Source organism: Lynx canadensis, chromosome A1, assembly GCF_007474595.2.
Source record: "Lynx canadensis isolate LIC74 chromosome A1, mLynCan4.pri.v2, whole genome shotgun sequence".
Lineage (NCBI taxonomy): Eukaryota > Metazoa > Chordata > Mammalia > Carnivora > Felidae > Lynx > Lynx canadensis.
The window spans coordinates 201,944,571-201,958,611 of NC_044303.2; positions in this window are offsets into that span (position 1 = coordinate 201,944,571).

Sequence of the window (14,041 nt, forward strand, 5' to 3'; positions counted from 1 at the left end):
GCATCAGGCCTGCATTAGGCCTCGCATTGGGCTCCACGCTCAGTGCGGATCCTGCTTAAGATTCTCTGTCACTCTGCCCTTCTCCCCTACTCACACTCTCTCTCTCTTTCTAAAATAAATAAGTAAACATTTAAAATAAATAAAATAAATAAATAATTTGGAGATTAAAAAACAAAAAAGGGCATGAAAAACAGAACAAAACACCAATACAGAAACATCCAGAATAGTGTTTGATCGAGTATCTGGGTAATCCGTGGCCCAGCTAAGTTCACACAAAGAATTAACCCTTAGAGTACCATATCTCAAATCAAGACGGAAGGAGTTATACCATGTGAAGTAGACCACCCAGCACCTTTAATACATTAGTGCACAGCTGAAGTTTAAAATATGTTTCTCTTTTTATTAGAACAAACTAGATATTGACCATCTAAACCTAACATGGAATGGTTGGTCTTGCTTGGTGAAAAGAGAAAGTTGGGCCTCTTTTTACCACATCAGTAACCCATTTTTCCTACCATGCTTATGACTTCATGGAATTACAATTTGAAAATGTGTATGAATTAAATATTCACTAGTTTTATAAGGAGTGACTATAACTATCTAATGATGTAGAGGCAGAAATCCTTTAGTGTTCAGAACATTTATGGAGTATTTAGAGTCAATATTATATTTTAATGAAAGGTATTTAGTAACTTTGATGAACTCGAATAAATAAAAAAAAATAGTACTTTTTAGATTTTGTATTTAAGAATTTTGATTGGAGGGGCACCTGGGTGGCTCAGTCAGTTGAGCGTCTGACTTCTGTGGAGGTCATGATCTCACAGTTTGTGAGTTCAAGCCCCGCGTTGGGCTCTGTGCTGACAGCTCAGAGCCTGGAGCCTGCTTCAGATTCTTTGTCTCCCTCTCTCTCTGCTCCTTCCCCACTTGTGCTCTGTCTCTCTCTGTCTCTCAAAACTAAATGAAAATTTTAAAAATTAAAAAAAAGAATTTTGATTGGAATTTATTTCTATTAAGATATTTTCAGGTGTTTTAGGGGCACCTGGCTGGCTCAGTCAGTGGAGCATGTGACTCCTGATCTCGGGGTTGTGGGTTCAAGTCCCACGATGGGTGCAGAGATTACTTAAAAATAAAAAAAATCTTTTAAAAAAGACATTTTCAGTTGTTTTAAAAGATCAGATATCTTATCTCAGAAAAATGATCCCATTTATTTTTTAGTCTAAAAGATACTCTGATATAGAGTGAGACCCATCTGGATTTTTTCCCTAACACTGATAGTTAATCCACATTTAGAATTAATTATGTACCATGTACTGACATAAGACCTTCAAATATTTGAACTCTCCGAATCCTCATAGCAATTCTTTTTTTAAAAGTTTTTATTAAAATTTCAATTAGCTAACATACAATGTAATATTAGTTTCAGGTGTACAATATAGTGATTTAACACTTCCATACATCATCTGGTGCTGATCACAAGCCCATTCCTTAATCCCCATTACCTATTTAACCCATCCCACACCCCCTCCTCTCAATCCTTATAGCAATTCTAAATGTTAGGCACTATTGTGGTCCCTGTTTTATAGATGATAAAATTATAGACGTTAAGTGTCTTTCCCAATGTCAAACAGTAGGGGGTGGACCCAAGATTTGAACCAGGCAGATTAGTTCCATATTCCATCTCTTACCTACAGCATTACACTATCTTCCATTTTTACTGATCAGAACATATAAAAAAATTAAAACAACAAAACATGTAAGTAATATGTGGGCTTTTGGTTTGATTTGTTTGGGTTTGATCTGGAGGGAGAGGATGGGTGAGGACTGCAAACAGTATTATATCTGTAGTGAATAATCAGCTTAAACCCAAACTGGGGGTCAGATCAATATTCGGCATTGTCTGGCAAATTGGGGCCAACTAAAAAAAATGATGGAATTCGCTTGGCAGTCAAGATCTAAAAGACCTGAGACCTCCCCACAGGTCTAGACCAGTGACCGGTAAAACCAGTGTGGCACAGAGAAGGTACACATGGTCTCAGGACTGGACAGATACCAGGGTGATCAGAGTAGACAGTCAGCAAGTCAATCAAGCTACAGAATAAAACCAACTATATTGCAGTTAGATCTTTGATCCAGGGCATTTGGGATGATTTTCTGGTCACGGATATGATTGTAATTTAAAAATAAACTAAACTAAAACTAAACTAAACTAAACCAAACTCTTTGCTAAATTGAGCTCTTAACTGGGGAAGATACAAATAAGGTCTAGTCAATCACCTCACAATGATTTTAGCACATCCAGGTATTTTTTAGTTGGCAGAAAGAAACAAAGATCACAGACAGTGAAGTTGAATTATCCATTGGTGAGTGTAATTCCTGCTTTCTGGGCCCTCGAAGCTGCCCTGGTTCCCTTCCTTTAAGATACTGATTTTTTTTAAACTCTGTTTTTTGTTTTTGGTGGCCTCATAAAATCTCTTTTTAGTTTGGTTATCAAGAGTCAATTTTGTTATTTGCTACCAAAGCCAACAACCAGTGCAATTTATTCCCTATTTAGCTAAGAGACTTATCTCTCATTCTCTACCAAATCTTACCACATTTGCTACCCAAAGTAGTCTTCTTTGACTTCCATTGATCTTTTTCGTTTGGAACCCACCTGGGAATAAATCTGATATGACAGCACTTTGTAAATACAGATGTACATGCTACTATTATCTGTAATGTATACTTATTCAGTATTTTAGTACTCTAAACCCAATTATACTCCCACCCACCCAACTCTATCAATAGCATGGTGCAAGGTGTAATGGTAAACCTTCAACATATACATATGGAACTAAATCATCACTATCAAATTCAAATTATAATTGTGTATAATTTATTCTATATAAATATTCTCATCATAACAAGAATCTTATTTTGTAGTACACTGCAAATATCTTTAGCAAAGGACTAGATGTTTGTCTTTTGGCCAGGTAAGTACACTTTCAAACTAGATATCACATTGTAGTATTAAATTCAAACTTACCCTAAAATGCATAGATTTTCTTCATAGCTTAACTCTCCTAAACAAAAATTTTGACCACTGGCTACCTTTCACATTTTCCAGTCAGATCTCTGCCACCGAATACTGAGATACAGTAACTCTTTAGTTATTTTAAGACTGTTTGTCTTGCCACCCGGCCTAAGATCAGCAAATAAAGAGTTCCAAACAGAAGCCACAACCTCAAGGTAATACAATCTTGGGCAAGTTAGTTATTTTCTTTACATTCCAGTTTCCTCGATTGTAAGGTGAAAATGGATAATTATTCTAATCTGCAGTGTCGTATTAAGGACTAAATGGGATAAAGTACTAAAGTGTTTATTACATATGGTGCTGCGAACATCAATAAATTTGAGAGTCAGATTGAGGCAAAACAAACTCAGGGTTTTTACTTATAGAAAAGCCTCTTCAGACTTTGCTCAAACAAAATTTTTTACTCATTGCTGCACATAGTTTTTACCAAACGTGGTTATCCATCTCCACCCTACAACAGAGTAAGAGTAGCAAATGAAAACACTGGTAGGCAGAAGGCAAGGAACTGTTAAGCGGCTGACACACACTGATCATCTGTATTATCTGTTATTGTGGCTGCGTCAGAAGCAGTAAACTGAAGGCAGGGTACATTTCGAGTACCTTGCTGACATTGAGGAAGCACATATAAAAAACTCGTTGAGGGGCGCCCTGGTGGCGCAGTCGGTTGGAGCGTCCGACTTCAGCCAGGTCACGATCTCGCGGTCCGTGAGTTCGAGCCCCGCGTCAGGCTCTGGGCGGATGGCTCGGAGCCTGGAGCCTGTTTCCGATTCTGTGTCTCCCTCTCTCTCTTGCCCCTCCCCCGTTCATGCTCTGTCTCTCTCTGTCCCCAAAATAAATAAAAACGTTGAAGGGGCGCCTGGGTGGCACAGTCGGTTAAGCGTCCGACTTCAGCCAGGTCACGATCTCGCGGTCCGTGAGTTCGAGCCGCGTGGGGCTCTGGGCTGAGGCTCAGAGCCTGGAGCCTGTTTCCGATTCTGTGTCTCCCTCTCTCTCTGCCCCTCCCCCATTCATGCTCTGTCTCTCTTTGTCCCAAAAATAAATAAACATTGAAAAAAAAAATTAAAAAAAAAAAACGTTGAAAAGAAAAAAAAATTTAAAAAAAAAAAAAAAAAAACTAGTTGAGAAGAAATACCACAAACCCAAAGAACAGATATCACACAAAGATAGCCCTGGACATTCATACAGACTGGTGGGCCTCAGAACATTGATACACAATAGAAGTGTGTTGAGTATAGCATCAAAGCGGTGGGTCCCAGCTTAGATTCAAATCATAGGTCTACCCCTTACAAGCTGTGTTTTGTTACCTATTGTCTCTGTAACCTCAGTGGCACAGCTATAAAAGGAGATAATAATAATTTGCAAGGTTGTTTTGAAGACCAAATTTTTATGTATATGTATATATATCTTTATAAATTTGTGCAGTACATCTTGTACAAAGATGGCAAGGAGGTAGATTACCAATTTAGAATGATTTGTCATTAAACATTTTTTTCATTTAAAATTGTCTTTATTTTAAGTTCTGCATTTATATAAAAGCCTCAATAGTTGGAACGTTATTTAGGTAGAATCTCATTCTTTAACAATGACAGATAAATAAAGCACTAATACCGTGAATTAAAAGTGCATACATCATTTTTAAAAGTTTATTTATTTATTTTGAAAGAGAAACAGAGTCAGCAGGGGAGGGCAGAGACAGAGGGAGAGATGAGAATCCCAAGCAGGCTCCGTGCTGTCAGTGCAGAACCTAATTTGGGGCTCGAACCACGAACCATAAGATCATGACCTAAGCAGACACCAAGAGTGGACGCTTAACCGACCAAGCCATCCAGGTGCCCTTGCGTACATCACTTTTAAATAGCATCATAAACATAATGTAAAGGCAATGAGACAGTGGGAAAAACATATTCACAACATATAGGAGAAGGGATTAGCAACCTTAATGTGTAAAGATCTCATAAAAATTAATGAGAAAAGTTGGACCAACGTCATTAACAAGTTAAAAAAGAACTACAACTGGACTATATATTGATTAATGCTAAGTAAAAATGGTGAGATAATATTTGCACCTATGACCTTGACAAAGATTTTTTTTAAGTTATTATAATGCCCAACATTGATTAAAATGTGGGGAAACAGGCATCTTTACACACTACAAGGAAGAATAGAAACTGGCAGTCAGCTAGAAGTTGGCAATTTATATTAAAAGGCTTCAAGTGCTGTTTACTCTTTCATCCAGAAATACTAGTGAACATATGCAAGGAGTAATAGAAACGAATATTCATCTCTTTGAAAGATTGGAAAATCCTAAAGTCTTTGTTCAACTAATATGGAAATAGTTCAGTAAATCATAATTTATGGTTCATTCACATAAAGGAGTATGTGTTAACTTATACAATCCTATAAAGTACATGTGTTGCATAACAACATAATCATAATATAATGTTAAGGGAAAAGGTACAAACGACATACTGTATATTGTGCATTGCAATAATAGTGTATAGTTTTAAAAACTATACAGAAGTAAAAGTTTCAATGAAAATGACATAAACGTGATAATGATTGTTTAGAATGATATGGGCAATTCTCAGTTCCTCTTTTGCTTTTTTAAAATTTTCTGCTTTTTAAATTTTACCTTTACTATGTATTGCTTTTGCAATAAGGTAATTGAAAAAATTGAAACAAATATGTATTGATTTTATAGAACTTGAATGTAAAACAATACCATTTATTAGAAAATATATAAGGAATATCTTCAATAATCTACACTTGCATAAGATTTTGTTTGTAACACTCTTCCATGCATTTTTGCCTTAAGACTCTGTGACATACCTATCATCATCCCAATTTTAAGGATGAAGAAACTGTTACTTGAACAAAGGCATCCCACTGATAAGCGACACGGCTCTGTCTTAAATGCAGTTCTTCTGAGTGAAGGCCATGGCCCTTTCTATGGTACCAAGAGCTGCCTCCCACTTAATCCCTGCCTGGCAGTAAAAGAAGCCAACTGTGCATTAAAATATAGAATCTTTTGCACTTCTATTCCAGATGCCTGTAGGATCAAGCCAGCATATCATTATTTTTCATTTCATTGAGTTTTTTTAATGGCAAATTCTGACTGCAAACTCCTTCTGAATGGAGAGTTCAAATTAAAATGTCAGTTTGATTCAGTGAAGATGCTTTACTTTCAAAATATTTAAGGAAAATATTTTCATTAAAACAAGATGATTGGATGTCAGAGGTATATAAATGTCATGATAAGTTCCAGCATTTAGTAAAAAGATTTCAAGCCCTATTGGACAAATCTAGGAATGTATATGCAGGACAACCTTCCTATAATGCAGGAAAACACTCTCATTACAAATTATACATATGGATATGTATATTCACATAAATATTTTAAATGTACACAAAAGTTCTAGATACTTATACCATAATTTGTCAGTGTCTATGACAAACAATCCAATTTGTTGACAAGCAGTCTCCAACAATTATTAACAGTGACAGCAGCTATTAGATTCTGGGTACTAATATAGCTCTCATTGATGAATGCTTTGCATTTTGCTAAGCCTCAAGTCTTTCCATGTATATATGGGTTTTTTAAAATAAGTTTATTTATTTATTTATTATTTATTTATTTATTATTTAGAGATAGAAGCACACTCAAGCGGGGGGGGGGGGGAGAGAGAGAGAGAGAGAGAGAGCGAGAATCCCAAGCAGGCTCCATGCTGTGAGCGAGGAGCCGAACACGGGGCTCAATCTCATGAACTACGAGATCATGACCTGAGCCAAGATCAAGAGACAGACACTTAACCAGGGTGCCTGGGTGCTCAATGATTGAGTGTCCCACTCTGGTTTCAGTTCAGGTCATGATCTCAGGGTTTGTGGGTTCAAGCCCTGCATGGGTCTCTGGTCTCTGCACTGATAGTGTGGAGTCTGCTTGGTATTCTCTGCCTCTCTCTGTGCCCCTCTCCTACTCACTTGTTCTCTCTCTCAAAAATAAGTAATAAAATTACACACACACACACACACACACACACACACAAAAGAGACGCTTAACCAACTAAGCCACCATGTTAACTCCTTTGTATATCAATGAAGACTTTTGAGATTCACTTTAGTCTAGGTGACATCTCCAGACAACAAAACAAAAATTTTATATGGATCTCTCATTACACACACACACACACACACACACACACAACACACACACACAAATATTACAATTTATCATACCCAAGCATCTTTCTCCCTAGTGATCAAGTTCTTAACAAATAACCTATTACAGCCAGACCTCATACATAGCTTTAATTTTAATTTAATTCATCCATAGTACAGATCTCTTCAACCAAGGATCACTACCAGCTTAAGAGAAGAGGCTTTTGCACTAATCCCATTTCACCTCTCCTTCTTTTTGTCCTCCAGAACCAAGAATTACTCCCGCCCAATCTTGTTCTCTCCCTTGGCCTTCACTCTTCTCTGAAATATCCAGAGATGATAAGAAGGAAAGAGTTTCTTTATTCCTTCCTGTTCTAAGAACTCCTGAGTCCTCTTCTCCAGCCATAGAAAGCTAAACCAGAATCAGAAGATGTAAGTTGATTACTGCTGTCACTATTTTTCTGTCCTGGCACTATTAGTGTCCTGGCACTATTTTTCTCTCCTCTCTTCTACCTTCCCTCTTAGCCTTTATATTTATTTTTCTGCTTCACACAAACATCACCAGCTCTTCTTGAGATTCCCCCAACATAACCTTTTGCTAGCAGAAATTAAAAAGTCTTCCAACGACACGCTCTGAACCATCACAATCTTTGTTGCTTGTTTGTTTTCACTACCGAACCACTGAAAGACCCCTCTTCAGCCATACACATGCCTTAGCAAGGGTATTGTATATGTCTGCTTATTGCACATGCACAATAATTCAAAAAACACAATTACAAAATACTTAAAAATAAGCAGTCTGCTGAATTTAGCCAGATTTGGTTCAACGTTAATGAATCTACAAGAGTTAGGATTTGGGGAGAGGGGACATTTTAAAATTGGAATTGCAACCAAAATAAGCAGATAAAATCCCTACTAACACATAATGATGAAAAGTCTTCATAAGACTACATGATTTTTTTATTTAACTAGAGAGCCTTAACTAGCTACTCTAGGGTCCTCATATGCAAAACAGAAATAAAGGGATTCCCTTGAGTGGTGCCCATGCTGTTAAATGCTCTCCCCACCCCATCCCACCCCCAGCATGAAGCATGAAGCAGGTCTCCACCCTCCCAACTTGAAAGAGGATGTGCATCATTCCACAGACGTCTGTCTTCTAGCACCACCCCTCACATTTCCTCGATTTACCAGGTCTTCAGCTGTGTTCTAGGAAGACCATATCATACACTATTAGGCTGGATATCTATGCTAAGCATATAAGACACTGACTGACCGAGGGAAAAAAAATGTTTTTTCAATTACATACTCAATATATTTGTATTTCAAAGGGGCAATACTTTTCTTCATTAACAGTGAAAAAAGTTAGAAATTAACTTCAAAAAAATAAGGAAATGGCAAGCAACCATGACCCTGGGATCATGACCTGAACAGAAATCAAAACTCAGATGTTCAACTGACTGAGCCACCCAGTCGCCCTTGCCTTTCCTATTTAAACTGTTCCACATTTTAAGCAACTAGTAGATGAAAGAAAATGTCTCTTTGCAGAAGCATTCCAGCAAGTAAATGAAGATAGAATATCATTATTTTACAATTTATATTAAATAAATGGCTCTAGGCATTGATCATCAGTGGTTGCTAATACCTCAATAAGAAAGACACGTGGATATTATATGCTCCTAATGGAAGAACACATCACTACCTAGAAAATGGTCTTGCAAAAACAAAAAAAAAACTGGAACCTAAATCTTATCAAAGCTCTAGATCCAAATATCTATAGATGATTAGAAAATATGTTGCATTACACCACAGAAATGCAATCAGTATAATGCAGGGGAAGGGAAACTGTAGGACAGTGTATTTTCTTGAACAGAACTAAACCAAAAGAGAGAAATGGAGAGGCAACACATAGATTGAAGGAGACATATCAACCAATCATAATGCATGAAACCTAGTCCAAACCCTGATTCAAACAATCTGTAAAAAATTGTACACAAACACACTTACATTTATGAAAGGGTTAAAAATCAGAATGCAACTGGGTATTTTGTGATTATTAAAAAAGTATTTTTTCAGTGTTATAACAGTATTATGGCACTTCTACAACCTTACTTAGAGATACACACTGAAATTACAGATGAAATTTTATAACATCCAAGATTTGCTTCAAAATAATACAGAAGGTGAGAAAGGTGGTAGAGGTACAAATGAAGTACAACTGGCCACAAGTTTCCGGTTGTTGAAATTGGGTAGTGGGTGCATGGGTGTCCACTGTACTGTTCTGCTTACTTGTGTATATCCTAAATTTTCCATAATAATACAATGGGATATTACTCAGCCATAAGAAAGAATGAGATCCTGCCATATGCAACAACATGGATGGACCTAGAAGGTATAATGCTAAGTGAAAATAAGTCAGAGAAAGACAAATATAATCATATGATTTCACTCATATGTCGAATTTAAGAAACAAAACAAAGAAAAAAAAAAGAGACAAACCAAAAAATGGACTCTTACGTACAGAAAACAAACTGGTGTTTTCCAGAGGGGAGTGGTGGTGGCAGGGGGTGGATAAAATAGATAAAGGGGATGAAGGGTCCACCTATTGTGATGAACACTGTATAGAATTGTTGAATCACTATATTGTATGCCTGAAACTAATATAACACTGTATGTTAATTATACTTCAATTTTTTAAATTCCATAATAAAAAGCAAAAATACAGAGATTCTTGTTTAATTGGTATGGGACTTAGGTATGAAAGAAAGTGAAAGACTGAGAGGAAGGAGGAGGGGCAGGAAGAAGAGAAGAGGAAAGAAGGAAAGAAGGATGGGAGAGAGGGAGGGAGGGAGGAAGAGCCACCTGTCTGTGTGATTCTAATGTGTGCACAGTCTGGGCTAGAGCCATTTGTCTACCCTCCAGCCATTCAATTACTTCCAGTTACTCATCCATGTCTGTGTTTCTCAGTGGTTCTATCAGAATCCACTGGGATCCATGGCAAACAGGCTGACTCCTGGGCCTCATCCCAGAGGGACTCTGGGGAGATTAAGGTGGGATTTGAGAATATGTGATTCTGCTGTAAACTCACAATGAAAATGCACCCACAGGAGGACTTATTGTTCCCTGTACACAGCCCTCACTCCATCAGCCATGTTTTTGTTTATTTTATTCCTTCCTTCTTCCACCTGAAATGCCTTCCCCTTATCTTCATCCAATCATACCTGCTCAAAAACCAAGTTCAAAAATCACTTGGGGCGCCTGGGTGGCGCAGTCGGTTTAAGCGCCCGACTTCAGCCAGGTCACGATCTCGCGGTCCGTGAGTTCGAGCCCAGCGTCGGGCTCTGGGCTGATGGCTCAGAGCCTGGAGCCTGCTTCCCATTCTGTGTCTCCCTCTCTCTCTGCCCCTCCCCCGTTCATGCTCTGTCTCTCTCTGTCCCCCCCAAAAAAATAAATAAAAACGTTGAAAAAAAAAATTAAAAATCACCTGTGAAGCCTAATCTCTTCAGCTAAAAGGACTCTTCCTCCTAGAACCAATTTTTTTGCCTTCTCACAAGTTATATCTATTTATATATAATATTTCAGCTCCCTTACTCAACAATAAGCTGCCTTACGTCAAAAGGCCTTTTTTTTACCTATCTTTGTAATTTTGCAGAATTTAGACATAGTCAAGAGTTCAATAAACCTCAGCTAAATCAATGAAGCAATGAAAACATAACAGTTGATCATGTCCAGAATACTCACCCAGTAGGCTCTTAAGGACTGGTTAACTTCCCCATTCACCTTCAACATGCAAAGAAACACTTCTCTAGGAAAGGCGGGTACTGGAAGGAAGGCAGTTCAAGATAAATGACTATCAGCATTCCTCAAGAATCAGCCAAATAAGCTATGAAATCTTAACTACTATCTAAATCAAAATGCCATGCTTACCAGTTTTACAAGCTAACGAAATTGGCTTAAAGAAAAATATTCCAAAGTACTATTTTACATATAGCAACCATGTCCAAAAGTGATGAATACCCTAAGAGGCCATCCATGTTTTATAAAAATGTAAATAAATACGCCTTTACGTATAAATGTGCTTCAGTTTTATGAGTCTTCTAAAGAAAAAGGGTATGTTTTATAAAGACCTCTACCTCAAGTTCCTGAAAAAAAACTCTCAAACTTTGGGAAGTTTATCATTATAAATTAATGTATGGCACTCATTGAGTGGCTGCTATGCTCAGCCACTTATCTGATTCTCTCACTCTGTCTTCTGTGAGTTAGGATTATCCACAGTTTGTCAAGGAGAACAGTGAGACCTCGTAGGGTAGCTGCCCAGGGTCACTTAACTGGCAGAAAGAGGATTCAAACCTCCATGTGTTTGACTCTTTCTTGCTACAGATCTTTGTTTTTCTTAGATCTTTACTGTCTTTTGAGAGGAAAACCACAAATGGCCGGGGAAACAGAGTAGGGAAGAGGAGGGAGGGTGGATTAGAGGATGAGAAACAAGATGGAGGCTTTGCCATCAAACAACTCTAGGTTCACATCTTACTACCTTCCCTGTATTGAAGCTCTCTGATCTTCAGCTTCGTCTCTTGTAATAACATGGACCATTTGGAGCTGTTATGAGGACTATGTCAGGTGATTGCATGAGAATCCGAGCTCAATGAATGGACAGTACTGTCAAAAAACAACTGGTGTGGTCAACTTTGGTCTCATTTGAACAGGGTGTCCTTGTTGATTTCTCGTTACTGGGTCATCAGCTAATTTAGTGAAACGAACTGACTCATTTTCCACACTAGACAGATTCCGCTGAAATCTCATGGATACTATCTAATTCGCTGCTGTTCTTCATGGAGTTTTCTTGTCAAATACCTTAAAGCATCATATATACAAATGAAGAGTGTAATATTCAAAATGCTGCAGATTTTTTGTTGAATCCCAAACTCATCAGCTAAGCTGCTCTCAACTATTTTACCTCCCATGATCTGTCATATAAGCAGAAGGCTCCACTCTGTGCACAAATCTTGCCCACAGGGATGAGGCCCTGGAAGGGTCAATACAGTACACCTGTCACAATTAGCCACCGTGGCCTTTCTGCAGCTTGTTTTGCTTTACCCAGGGATAATTAATGATCATTATTTTTTCCTAGAGCAATCTTTCCTAAAAGGCTCAGACCTAGCAGAATGGAATGGTCTGGGGAGGACACTGGGACACGTACGATGACATTTTTCCCTGTTTCTCCCTCCCTAATTAGATTGGCTTTATCCTGAACCAATAGATAGGTGTTGACCTCTCAGGATGTCCAAGTTAGAAAAAAATTTATTTTCTGGAATGTGTTTGTACCATCCACCCAGAAGGCAAATAAGGAATTTTATGGAGTGGGTCTGAGTCCATGGTTAAATTCTGAGGGGACCCAGTACTTAGAGATGAGAATTCTTCTGCCTTCAAACTGGTGTGAAGGTTGAGCAATTGAGATAATAGTGAAGGGTACTGAGACAGATTGAACACCACTGATGAATTATCTTTTCATTGACCAATTATAGTCACAGATATTATTAATAGAAAAATGTTTATAATCTCTACATTGCTTGTGAGAAACATAAATTGCTAACCGATATGAACAACTCATAATTTGTGTACAATCTTGAGTCCTCAAAACAAATATAGCACCTTCTTATACCTGAATTGAAGAAGAAAGTAATAAAATTAAGTGTCTATAACTGAGAAATAACTTTATAAATATTTTGACAGAATGATACAGATACCCATACTAACGAGGTATACATAGTTTTTCTGGAAAATAGTGTGGTTCTCACACCTCTACAATGGCTGAAAATCTCTTGCTCTCTGGGGGAATATTTCACATACTAATTTATTCTCCCTTTATTCACAGAGAGCTAAAATTGAAAAGGCTGCCCTTTTAATGTAGTACAAACATTTCTTAAAACTTAAGATCATTTATGTATTTCTAAGAGATATGTTCAGATGTTTACACTTTTAATAATATGGCCATTTTTAACACAAATACAAAAAGTATAAGACATAAATACAATATTAAAAGTATAATCTTATTGTGGAGCCAGCACTAAAAAAAGATTTTTATTGTTAAAATCTTCCTGAAAGCACTCTGCATTTATGAGATTAGGCTGTTGTGAAGTCTGTTTTATCTATCCCTGAAATTATTTTGTCAGTCTTTTTAACTATCTAAGTATTTTTTACAGTTAGAATTAAAAACCCAAACCTATCATTAGTATTCTTATAAATCCTTAGTAGAAAATCTGTTTACCAAGGAAAAGAAACAGAAAATTTCTTCTTAAGCAGAGGATGCCCTACAACCAGAAACAAAGCGTAAGTAATGTAAATTACCCATTTTCCAAAGTTTTTATTTTCTCTATTACAACGATAGGGAAGACAAATTATAGCCGAATATGCAAGGAAAACTTGGTCATGCTTCCGATACAAGGGATTAAGCTTTCCTCAGGGCTCCTCTACCATTCTACACTGGTTGCTGAGTAGCATTAGCATAATCCTGAATTATTAAGAAAATTAGAGGTCAGATTTACTTTACAGGAGAATTCGACCTATCTGAATCAGGACCGAGAGGGTCGTAGCATTCCAGATGTGAGCCTGGTGGTAGGTGTAAAGTGCACCACATGGAGAGAACGTGCACAGTAAGGAAAAAGACAAATTACCCAGAGCTATTACTGTCATTAGTTCCATCAGCCTGGGAAGCCCTCCCACAGCATTTTCAGAGCAGTGTGTGGAGAGGGCCTGGGGCTTATCACATCTCGCAGGGGGTCGTCTTCAGCCGGGCATAGTCACATAGCTTGACATTTC